This window comes from Coenobita brevimanus, chromosome 68 (genome assembly GCF_032717465.1).
Source record: "Coenobita brevimanus isolate Jiangsu-jjx chromosome 68, ASM3271746v2, whole genome shotgun sequence".
Lineage (NCBI taxonomy): Eukaryota > Metazoa > Arthropoda > Malacostraca > Decapoda > Coenobitidae > Coenobita > Coenobita brevimanus.
Window position 1 is genome coordinate 33,688,216 of NC_137021.1, and position 11,734 is coordinate 33,699,949.

Below are 11,734 nucleotides of genomic sequence, written 5' to 3' on the forward strand. Positions count from 1 at the left end.
GTGAAGAGTGCTGTGAAGTGGATGAAAAATGGGAAGGCAACTGGGGTTGATGAAGTGTATGCAGAAATGCTTATATGTAGTGGAGGGAGTGGAATGAAGTGCTTGTTGGAGATATGTAAGAAGGCATGGATGAGTGAAACTGTGCCTGTAGGGTGGAAAATGGCTGTGATTGTACCCCTGTACAAATGTAAAGGTGAGCAAAGTGAGTGCAAGAATTATCATGGCGTAAGTTTATCGAGTATGGTAGGGAAGGTATATGGAAGAATTATTATAGAGAAAGAGAGATATCAGAAGTCCTAGTGAGTGATGAACAAGGTGGCTTTAGGAGTGGCAGAGTATGTGTGGATCAAGTATTTGCAATGAGACAGATAGCAGAGAAGACTTGTGAGTAGGACCATAAGGTGTTTATGGCATCCATGGATCTGGAAAAATAATACGACAAAGTGGACAGAGAAGGATTGTGGAAAGTTTTGCGCATGTACGGTGTAGAAGGTAAGCTGCTAGGTGCTGTCAAGAGTTTTTATGATGGTAATGAAGCATGTGTAAGGGTTAATGGGCATTTAAGTGAATGGTTCACGATCCGTGTGGGCGTGCGACAAGGTTGTGTGATGTCCCCATTGATATATATATATATATATATATATATATATATATATATATATATATATATATATATATATATCGATGGGGTGATGAGAGAAGTAAAAACACAAGTAATGGAGAGAGGGATGGCGTTGGTAATCAATGATGATGGATGGAATATCTCAAATTTGTTGTATGCCCAAGACGCAGTACTGCTTGCAAGTACTGGACAAGAACTTGGTAGGCTAGTGCGGAGTTTTGCTGATGTCTGTGAGTGTCGAGCCTTGAGAGTAAATGTAGAAAAGAATAAAGTGATGGTTATTGAGAGAGAAGGTGACTCCCAGTGTGATGTTACAGTGAGTGGAGATACACTAGAATTGGTGAGAGTTCAAATACTTGTGTCCAGTGATAGAAAAGAGAGGAGAATGTGCAAAAGAAGTGGAAAGTAGAGTGACACAATGAAGAGAAGTAGCTGGTGCAATGATGGCCTTGATAAGAAACAGAAGCATGAATGTTGCAGCTGCACGAGGCTTACATGAGGGAGTGTTGGTGCCAACTTTAACATATGGATGTGAGACTATGGTGTGGCATGAAAATGAAATGTCAGGAGTAAAAGAAGTGGAGATGGGAATGCTGAGGAATGTATGTGGAATACAGTACAGAGAGTGGATAGCATACGAAATAATGTGATTCGTGAAAGGTGTGGAGTGAGGAAGTCGGTGGACACCAGAATCGAAGAGAGTGTACTGAGATGGTATGGTCATGTGGAGAGAATGGATAAAAATAAAATGGTGAAAAAGGTATATCTAAGTGAATTTGAAGGAGGGAGGAGGCAAGGTAGGCCAAGGAGAAGGTGGAAAGATATGGTGGATGAGTGTGTGAGGAAGAGAGGTTTGGAAGTTGGTGAGGCTAGGGAACTGACAAGAGATCGAGCTGGCTGGATGAATGTTGTGAGAAGTGCATGATCAGGGATTTTGGCACCCCCGGATTGACTCAATCAGATACGTTTATGTGAAGCTACAGAATGTGGAGAATGTTTTTGGTGTATCCGATAGAGCCAGGATTCCGGGGGCTTGAATGATGAGTGAATGGAAGCGTGGCCCATTTGACTGGGAAAGTTTGGGCTGCCTGGACATTACTACTCCTCACCCTGCCCTTGGGTGCGAAAGGAGGTCGGGGTTTTTAAAAGTAAACAATATTAAATGATAATTATTCAATAATACTGAACAGCAGTACAATGAATTGTCTTGCTAAATCAAACAATGATTACTTTATGCTGCCTTGCTTCGCCGATTCTCTAAGAACGAGAATTTATAAACTTTCTCAACAGTACACAGCAGAGACCAATTCCTCACAATTGCTGTTTATTAGTACTGTTAGCCTCTGGAGAAAGTGACTTCACCTCTGACAATAAATAACTAATACTATTAATGACATCAGGTTCTTGCTGATGCGTTAATTCCTAGAAGGCACAACAGATTTTAAGCTTAATACAAAAGACTGGCCTAAGGACCAGTTATGAATAGCAAAGCGTTTATGCAAGCTAGGAGCTATAAGGGAAATAAGCTTAATATGGAGAAATGAAACACGAGTTTACATTACATTAAGTTCGAGAAAGAGAACTGTTAAATTTATTGATTACAAAGGAATAAATTTAACATTTCAGAATGAATTCAAAGTAAGGAGATCGCACTCACTCACTCAAAAGCTGAATTCTTAAACCTAGGAAAACAACATGTGGTGCACCCATCCGGCATGTGAGGGAATAGCACCTTAACTAACTCTTAAGTCTAGGAAAACGAAAAGAATATACTGGTCAAAGAGTGGACTAAGCAGATGACTGGGTGTCGTTACTGGAAGGACACTGCACTCGCTTAAGTCTCTCGCCGATCACACTACGTGGAAATCAGGAACGGCGGCACTACGCTCTGGCCCAACCTGTTTTTGTGGCGCTCAAACCTCGACTGACTAACTCGTGGGAAAGAGGCAAGTACTGTGGTCGCCTTACTAACGGCTAGAATGAGCGAAATGCCCCCAAAACAAATCGCTCAGCAGAAGCACTAATGTCTTGCACAAAGACGATCATTTATGACACATTGGAAAATTGTCTGAAAACCACTCCCGACCAAGTGAGCGGTTAACTGAACAATAAACTGGGATTCCACTAGAGTTCGCGGTTTCCCACAAAAGCCAATGTCACTAGCCGACTCGTGACATTATGCCCCATGAAAATCAAATCTTCTTTTCTTCAGAAAAAAGATTTCAATATACATACATATAATTCCTAACTCAGTCACACAAGATTCACACTGTGGTGCGTGTGCTATCCTGCTACAGGAGAAAGTCGCAGTCGCCAGTGAGCGAAAAAACCTCGTATTTACATTAATAAAAGCAAGCTTGAGGGAAAAACACCGTGACGACAGTGAAAAATCCTGTACTCAGGTCAAACTGAGCGAAAAGTTTGCTACATTTATGTTAACAACTAATTGTTATGTAGCGTAATGTATGTAATACACGGTGTAGGTGTGACAGTTGTGGTGTGATTGTACCTATGTGTAAAATCATGTAATACAAATTTATAGTAAATAATGACAACGAGGCAGAAGAGAAGGGGCGGCAGCATGCGACAGGGACGACCAGCTAATCTGCACGGCAATGCTGCACCCACCAGCTGCACCTGCGAAAACAATCAAGGTGGAGCATCAAAAGTATCATTTCTCTCTCTCTGCCTAGCAATCAGTACTTATGTTACAAAAAGTACACTATTTACATTATTAACCAGGAAGCGTAGGCGTGAGGGTTCTTAGCGGGGGAGCTCTAACCTGGCATGCACCTCGCTCAACATGCGGCGCACCCGGCCGGCATGTGAGGGAACAGCACCTTAACAATATCCCATCACCCAGTTTAGGGGGAGCTCTAACCTGGTATCCACCTCACTCAACACGCGGCACACCTGGCCGGCATGTGAGGGAACAGCACCTTAACAACATCCCATCACCCAGTCCCCAGAAGCTGGCATGAGGGTTCAACATGCGGTGCACCCGGCCAGCATGTGAGGGAACATCACCTTAACAACATCCCATCACCCAGTTTAATGGTTAAACCCTAAACTTAATTAGCGAAAATACTGGGCATTTGTGCAGGACATCAAACGCTGCGATTCGCTAATGGAACCCAGTTTACTGGTTAACTAACTCTACATTTACGATTAATGACAGGAAGCTGAAAATCACTACACAGTCTCGGGCAGGTCACGTTTTAACACCCACCGTGGGTGTGAACACTCGTGTGGATATTGTGCATTCTCCGGGAATCCTCAGAGAGGCCCACAGCTCGAGACGTTCCACAAGGTAATTCATACACAGCCTCGGAATGTCTCTGCAGGGTTCTCAAACTTCCCCCTTAACTTATGGTATACATGTATGTACAGGCCCTGGACGTACTGTGTCCTGTGGGCAACGGGCGAGACGTCAGGTCTGCACCCACTTCACCACTGCCCTGTCTCTCAACTGACTCAGAGATTACGGGTGTGGTTTCAAATGGCACAGGAAGGACATGTCCCTGATTAGTGGTACGTGGACACACATTGCAGGAACGCACAAAACTATCTATGTCTCGTCCCATCCCTGGCCAGAAAAAGTCAGCTCGGATACGGCCCTGGGTCTTCCTTTTGCCCAGGTGACCTCCTGAGGCTGAACAATGACCCCATTCTAACACTGCTAGGCGGTACTTTGCGGGAACAACAAACTGCAGTTGAACCTCGGCTTCGGGTGTTCGTGACTCACGGTAGAGCCGTCCTTGTTTACAAAGGAACTTGGCTCAACCTCCCCGTGAATACTTTATCACTCTACCCCTTTGTTTCTTTCGCACAGCAGCAAATGTCGGGTCAGAATGTTGTTCTTGAACAAGTTGGCTACACATCAGATCTTGCAGTGATTCAATGATCACCGGGGTGAAACAGTTTGGAGCCTCAGGCGTGGCTCGTGTTACTGTAGCCAAAGTCTAAGTAGCGTCATCTTCGGTGCAACTATCCTTGACACCGGGAATATTGCCTACGATTAGGTCAAATAAAGGTTCTGGCATGACAACTGCGAGTGTCGTACCAGTATAAAGTGGAGATGCCACCTGGATACGTGCCTCAGGGAACAATCTCACTCATCCATCAATAAGGTTAACTTGGATCTGTCGACCTGTGTACTGCTCAGGCTGAACTAGACTCTGCTTGACAGAGCAACCTGAGGAACCATTGTCTCTCAGGACCTTCACAGGAATGTCTCCCACAAACCCTGGCTGAACAAGGAAGGTACTGTCACCTGTGGGAAGGCCTGTGGAGGAAGCAGCTAGCCACTGATTAGGCTGCTGAATAATGATGCAACAAACATGGTGCCTTGCAAACTAGATACTTGAGGGGTCGAACTCACTGCCTAGGGAGATGGAGCATTGGCCATCTGTGGAGGGGGGTTCACTGTCACTGTGGGACTAGTGAACTGTGGGTGAGTACCCGTACTGGTAGGGACGTGACCATCGTGCTGCTGCTGATGAATGAAGGCTGCGTTCGCCTCCTGCCTCCTATTCACTTGAGCTGGTGGTGAAAAGGACAGTCCCGACGGTTGGTTGCATGGCTGATACTGCTGTTGGTTAGGGTACCTGTTGTACCGCTTCCACTCAGGTTTCTGAGTGTTTTGCCCCTGGTTCTTCCTCTGCGGTTTTGGACCTTGGCCATTATTCTGAGAATGGCCTTGTTGGTGGAGTTCAGTTTGAGACGGTTTCCCAGATTTATCAGCTTTCCTGTTCCAGGTATGCTGCTTACGAGTTTCATACACGTATGGAGTAAAGAATGCGTCAGCCTTCTTCACCATTTGGCTGGCATCTCTTACCTGGCAGATCTTAAGCTGAGCCATAAGTTCAGTAGGCCACGACTTTTCTATCTGCGTGCGCAGCATAAGGTCAATTATCCCCTCATGCGTGGAAGGAGTTTCATCTTTCTCCATCCACTCATCTAAGTAAGCAGTAAGCCGGTCAAGAAACTGAACGGCAGTCTCTTTATCCTGTAAAAGCACCCTCATGAACTAACTCTTGGCGTCGTCAACTGTGAGACCGTACGCTTTGATGAGTGCAGCCTTCATCATCTCATACGTGAGATTGTCTCCACGAATTCTGTGGAGAATATCGAGGGCAGGGCCCTCAAACAAGCTAAGAAACTGAAGCCGCTTAGCTGCATCATCCAGCTGGTACAGTTGAGCCATGTCTTCAAAACGAGCTATGTATGGCTCGATTCGCTCGCCATCTTTGTATGGGGGAAGCTTGATGTGTGGGGTCGCCATAACATGTGCAGGGAGAACGCTCGTGGAGATTGGACCAACTGCACCAGACGTGTCTGAAGCCAAGGAATCTCGCTTGAGCTTCAACATTTCAAATTCATGTTTTTCGCGTACTTCTCGTTCTCTCTCTCGTTCCTCACGCTGTTCTCGCTCGTGTTCTAAGTCGAGTTCACGCTGTTTTCACTCGCGTTCTAAGTCGAGTTCGCACTGTTTTCGCTTGTGTTCTAAGTCGAGTTCGCGCTGTTTTCGCTTGTGTTTTAAGTCGAGTTTGCGCTGTTTTCACTCGTGTTCGCGCTGTTCTCGCTCGTGCTCGCACTGTTCTCGCTCGTATTTGCGCTCCTTTTCGTGTTCCTCACGCTGAATTCGACGCTTCTTACGAGCACCACTCTCGCGCTGTTGTTCGTAATTAAACCAAGAGAGGACGAACTCCTTGATTTCAGTTGGGTCCGTAAGACCCATATCTTTGGCTTCCTGTACATAGATGCTGGTCAACATGATGCTAACTCAATCTAATTACTAGCGACTCAGTACTGACAGCGATTTTTTTTTTTTTTTTTTTTTTGGCAAAGAGAGATGCCAATAATCAAAAATAAAGAATATAGGCACCAGTTAGTGGTGACCAGTTTTATCTAATTAAACAGGTAAAGAAAGAAAATTAAACAAACAACTGACTGTTAAAACTATTATGTAAATTAATAAAAATGAATCAATAATCACCAGTAAGGTAGTGCCTATAGACTTTAATGATAAATACCTAAGTATGAACGAGTGAGTATTATCTCGTGAATAGCTTTAGAGCTAGGAGTTAATATCCTGGAATGAGGTCGCCAATTGTCACGGGGTTTTTAAAAGTAAACAATATTAAATGATAATTATTCAATAATACTGAACAGCAGTACAATGAATTGTCTTACTAAATCAAGCAATGATTACTTTATTCTGCCTTGCTTCGCCGATTCTCTAAGAACGAGAATTTATAAACTTTCTCAACAGTACACAGCAGAGACCAATTCCTCACAATTGCTGTTTATTAGTACTGTTAGCCTCTGGAGAAAGTGACTTCACCCCTGACAATAAATAACTAATACTATTAATGATATCAGGTTCTTGCTGATGCGTTAACTCCTAGAAGGCACAACGGATTTTAAGCTTAATACAAAAGACTGGCCTAAGTACCAGTTATGAATAGCAAAGTGTTTATGCAAGCTAGGAGCTATAAGGGAAATAAGCTTAGTATGGAGAAATGAAACATGAGTTTACATTACATTAAGCTCGAGAAAAAGAACTGTTAAATTTATTGATTAAAAAGGGATAAATTTAACATTTCAAAACGAATTCAAAGTAAGGAGATCGCACTCACTCACTCAAAAGCTGAATTCTTAAACCTAGGAAAACAACATGTGGCACACCCGGCCGGCATGTGAGGGAACAGCACCTTAACTAAACTCTTAAGTCTAGGAAAATGAAAAGAAAATACTGATCAAAGAGTGGACTAAGCAGATGACTGGGTGTCATTACTGGAAGGACACTGCACTCGCTTAAGTCTCTCGCCGATCACACTACGTGGAAATCAGGAACGGCGGCACTACGGTCTGGCCCAACCTGTTTTTGTGGCGCTCAAACCTCGACTGACTGACTCGTGGGAAAGAGGCAAGTACTGTGGCCGCCTTACTAATGGCTAGAATGAGCGAAACGCGCCCAAAACAAATCGCTCAGTGGAAGCGCTAATGTCTTGCACAAAGACGATCATTTATGACACATTGGAAAATTGTCTGAAAACCACTCCCGACCGAGTGAGTGGTTAACTGAACGATAAACTGGGATTCCACTAGAGTTCGCGGTTTCCCACAAAAGCCAATGTCACTAGCCGACTCGTGACAATATATATATATATATACATATATATATAATTTTTATTATTATTATATATAAAGATAAGAGGCATGTTCCAATACCATAATAACTTACCAAGGCATTAAGGAAGTTAATATAGGCTGGGTAGTAGTGTTGAGGACACACAGGTTGTCCAAACAAATGACATCTGAGCCACGTGTTCCTGTCTAATCCTGAAGAGAAATCTTGACACCTCAACAAACCCATTTTATTCTCTAATGCTACTGGTTCTGAACTGCCTGTAGCAGCATCAGGGGAAGGAGACTGTAAAAATTTGACCACTTCAGGCCTGACAGTGTCTCCTAACTTTTGCTGTGTGTGCATTGACACAACGGGAAGGGTGTTCATCCTTTTGATAGGTGTACCAAAGATGGAGGACACTTATTTTCCTGGTGCAAATTAAATTACTGGAGGTTGGCGGCCAATTAGGTGTCCATCACCCCCTTGGGTACCTCCATTTTCTTACCTTTCACTGTTTCCATGAGTGTGATGCCACAGTTCTCCAGCAAGTCAGGCACTTGGGTCACTGAGGTGAACCATTTCAGGTTCATAATCTTTGTCCAGTTCACTGCCATTTAATGTTTCTGCTTCTACATCATCAACATCTTCAATGATTCTGTCTATATTCATATTCTCTCCACATTCCTCTTGACACAGTGATTTCAGTCTTTTCTCCTACATTTTTCTTGTTGTATTTATCATCAGCAAATAGAATCAATCTAAGATCAGTATTCACTACCTAAAAAGGGCACAAGAAATTAGAGCACATAGAGAGAAGTGAAATCAGTCAATGTACAGTGAGGTTGGATGAGGAGGAAATGGAAAATTTGTGTGCATTTGAGTACTTGGATAGTGTGATAAGTAAGGATGGAAGTTTAGAGGGTGAAGTGCTTGAAAGGGTACAACAGGGAAGAAAGGTTGCTGGTTCCTTGAATGCAGTGATAAGAAACAGGGAAGTGAGCATGGAAGTGAAAAAGCTACATGACAACTCTAACATGAAGTGAAGTTTGGACCTTGTTGGAGACACAGAAGTCAAGAGTGGAAGAAGTTGAAGTGAGTTATTTGAGAGAAGCATGTGGAGTCACATGGAGAAACTGACTGACAAATGAGGAAGTGAAGGAGCATTGTGATTTGGATGTGACAGGAAACATTAGGAGAAATACACTGAGGTGATCTGGCTAGGTAGAGAGGTTGGAGAGTGAGAGACTGACAAGGAGAGTGTATGTGAGTGAGGTGGAGGAGGGGAGAGGGAGGGGGAGGCCAAGGATGAGATGGAGGGATGGAGTGCAGAGGTATATGAGAGAGGGGGGGATGTGCTGGGAGTAGGGCAATGAAATGGAGGACAGGGTGACATGGAGGCGATTTTTTTGTGGTCACCCCTTATGGGATTAAAGCGTCTGGCAATAGATAAATAGAATTAACCCATCACATCCAGGTGTCATGTATATATGTCGTCCCAGGGCATCTGGGTGACATATATACATGATCCAGTAATTTGCACCATTGTTCGAATATTCAGCTGGTTATTTCCACTACTCACACCCACTGGCAACCCTCCAGCATTCATCCCAGTAATGCTTCAGTTGCCTGTGTACCTCCGTCATGGATAGACCTACACAAAAATTTTTCCCAGTGTCCAGATCTTCAGCTGACCGCTTGCAGCCACTGACTTCAACACCAATGAAGTCTAAAGGCCCGAAAATGACAGGCCTTAGTCATAGTGTGATACCTGCCATTATTGCCATCAGTGAATGAGGAAAGTGACTCCTCTTCTGGCAAAAGTTGCCATGGTGAGTGTGGAAATTTATGTGTCAGATGATGAGGGTGACTGAGTTCTCCATTGTGCAGCGATCTCTACCCTCTGCATGATCATCAGCCTTTTCTGATGATGGAAAAGGGTCAGATGATATTCATGATCCTGCAGAATAGGATATTCGCACAGTGAGGAGATGGAAGAGGAGGTGGGGAATGAAGAAAGAGAGGAGGTGGAGGGTGGCAGGAGGAGGAAAAGCCACAGGCTCAGCCTTGCACCAGCGCATGACTCATTGCCTACTGTGGTAGTTTCCACACATCCTACCACAACATTAGCCTCTCCCACACAACCTGCATCTGTACCTGCCTCACCACGTGCCTCTCCATGCCGGCCTGCCTCACTATGTGCCTCACCATGCCGGCCGGTCTCACCAAGTGCCTCATCGTACCGGCCTGCCTCGCCACCTGCCTTGCAACACGACCCTGCCTCATCACCACAACCAAGTAAGTCAGGGTACATAGGTGAAGGTGCATGGCGAAGATCAGTTTATAGCCGGCAGGCATGTGCCCATCGCCAAACTTCATCATCGCCATCACCACCACGAACACCGTGACCATCATCATCACCATCACCACCACTATCACCTGCCTCATCTAGTGAGTATTCGGCAGATTCGCCATCACTGTGCCATGCTAGGGGTCGGGGCAGGGCATGGGACAAGCCATGTGCACTGTAGACAAGGCGGGGACCAAGGACGGGTATGTTGGAAGCATTTGCCTGGGAGGAAGGGATGGGGTTTCAGCCAGATGTACTTGTATTTTACAACACAACTGCAGGCGTGCAGCCAGAATTCCCTTGCAATCCATCTTCCACCCCTGTCGATTTTTTCATTGCTTTTTTTTTTTTTTTTTTTTGTGACAACAGTAATGAAATTCATTTTAAAGGAAATAAATGCATACAGGGAATTCTGATGCAACTGGGGTGAAACCTCGCACAGAGAAAGGAGTGCAAAGATGAAAGAATGGACAGTGATGAATGTTAACGAGATATATGAGTATGTTTGGCTAGCACTGACCATGGTGATGCCTCATTAAAAAACACAATATTCATGATTACTAGCTAGTGGATGACAACGCAGCAACACTGACGCTTGGTAAGTATATGCCATGGGACAGGTACTGCAACATCCTCAGGTACCTGAATTTCTCCGTCAATATGAGTCCACATCTGAACGATAGGCTATGGAAAATTCGCCCGATTCTGGAAATGATGAAGGAGAAATTTAGATCTTATTTCAGGTCATTCCAGAAGGTTGTTATCAGCAAGTTGCTTGCTCTGTTCAGGGGACGTCTTGCCTTCGTACAGTACATTCCCTCAGAGACATTGTTTTGGAGTTAACCCGTCACATCCCGAGGTTTTCCGCACCTCCGACATACCCCAATCCCGAGGTATTTTCGAAAAAAAATTTTTTGGCTAAAACCTCTGCTTTTGGTGAGAAACATCGAAAATTCATAGAGAAATCGCTCACCTGAGGTTTAAAATACTCGATCCAGGTAGGAGTTCCTCCTTACCTGACTGGGTTTTCTAACATGCTGGCACCAAAGAAAACGAGTTCTATGGGAGGGTAACTATTTCACACAACTCACAAACGGTATTTATTTATTTACTTGGTACGAATTTATATGTAGTATGAGAGTATATTGGTTTTCAAGCAGTAATATAGGCATTATAAGCATTGTTTCACTCACTAACTAATCACCATACATGACCTTTTTTTGCCACATTACCTGATCATTATTTCTGACTGTTTCTTCTTCTAATGCTATGTAAACTTTGTCCTCCACATTGTCATCGATTGGGGAATCACTCTGGCCCTGAATATCTTTACGGCCAGGTCACTGGTAACAGGTGAACTGCCGAGACAATGGCGTGAAGGGGGGAGGGGGGAGGTTATGCGGTGTAAGGCATTGTCCCTGCTTGGCATCTTGTTGAGGAATAGAGGAAGGTGTCCCATGTATACGTACGAAAAATCACACGCGAAAATTGAAAATTGTGCAAATTAGGGACCTTGCAATTGCACGGCAAATGCAAAATGTTGCAACGTACCCATACGTCGATGGGACGGGGCGGGTTAAGGTTTTTGTTTTGTGTGATTGCAAGACCGGCTACATGTTAGATTTTATTG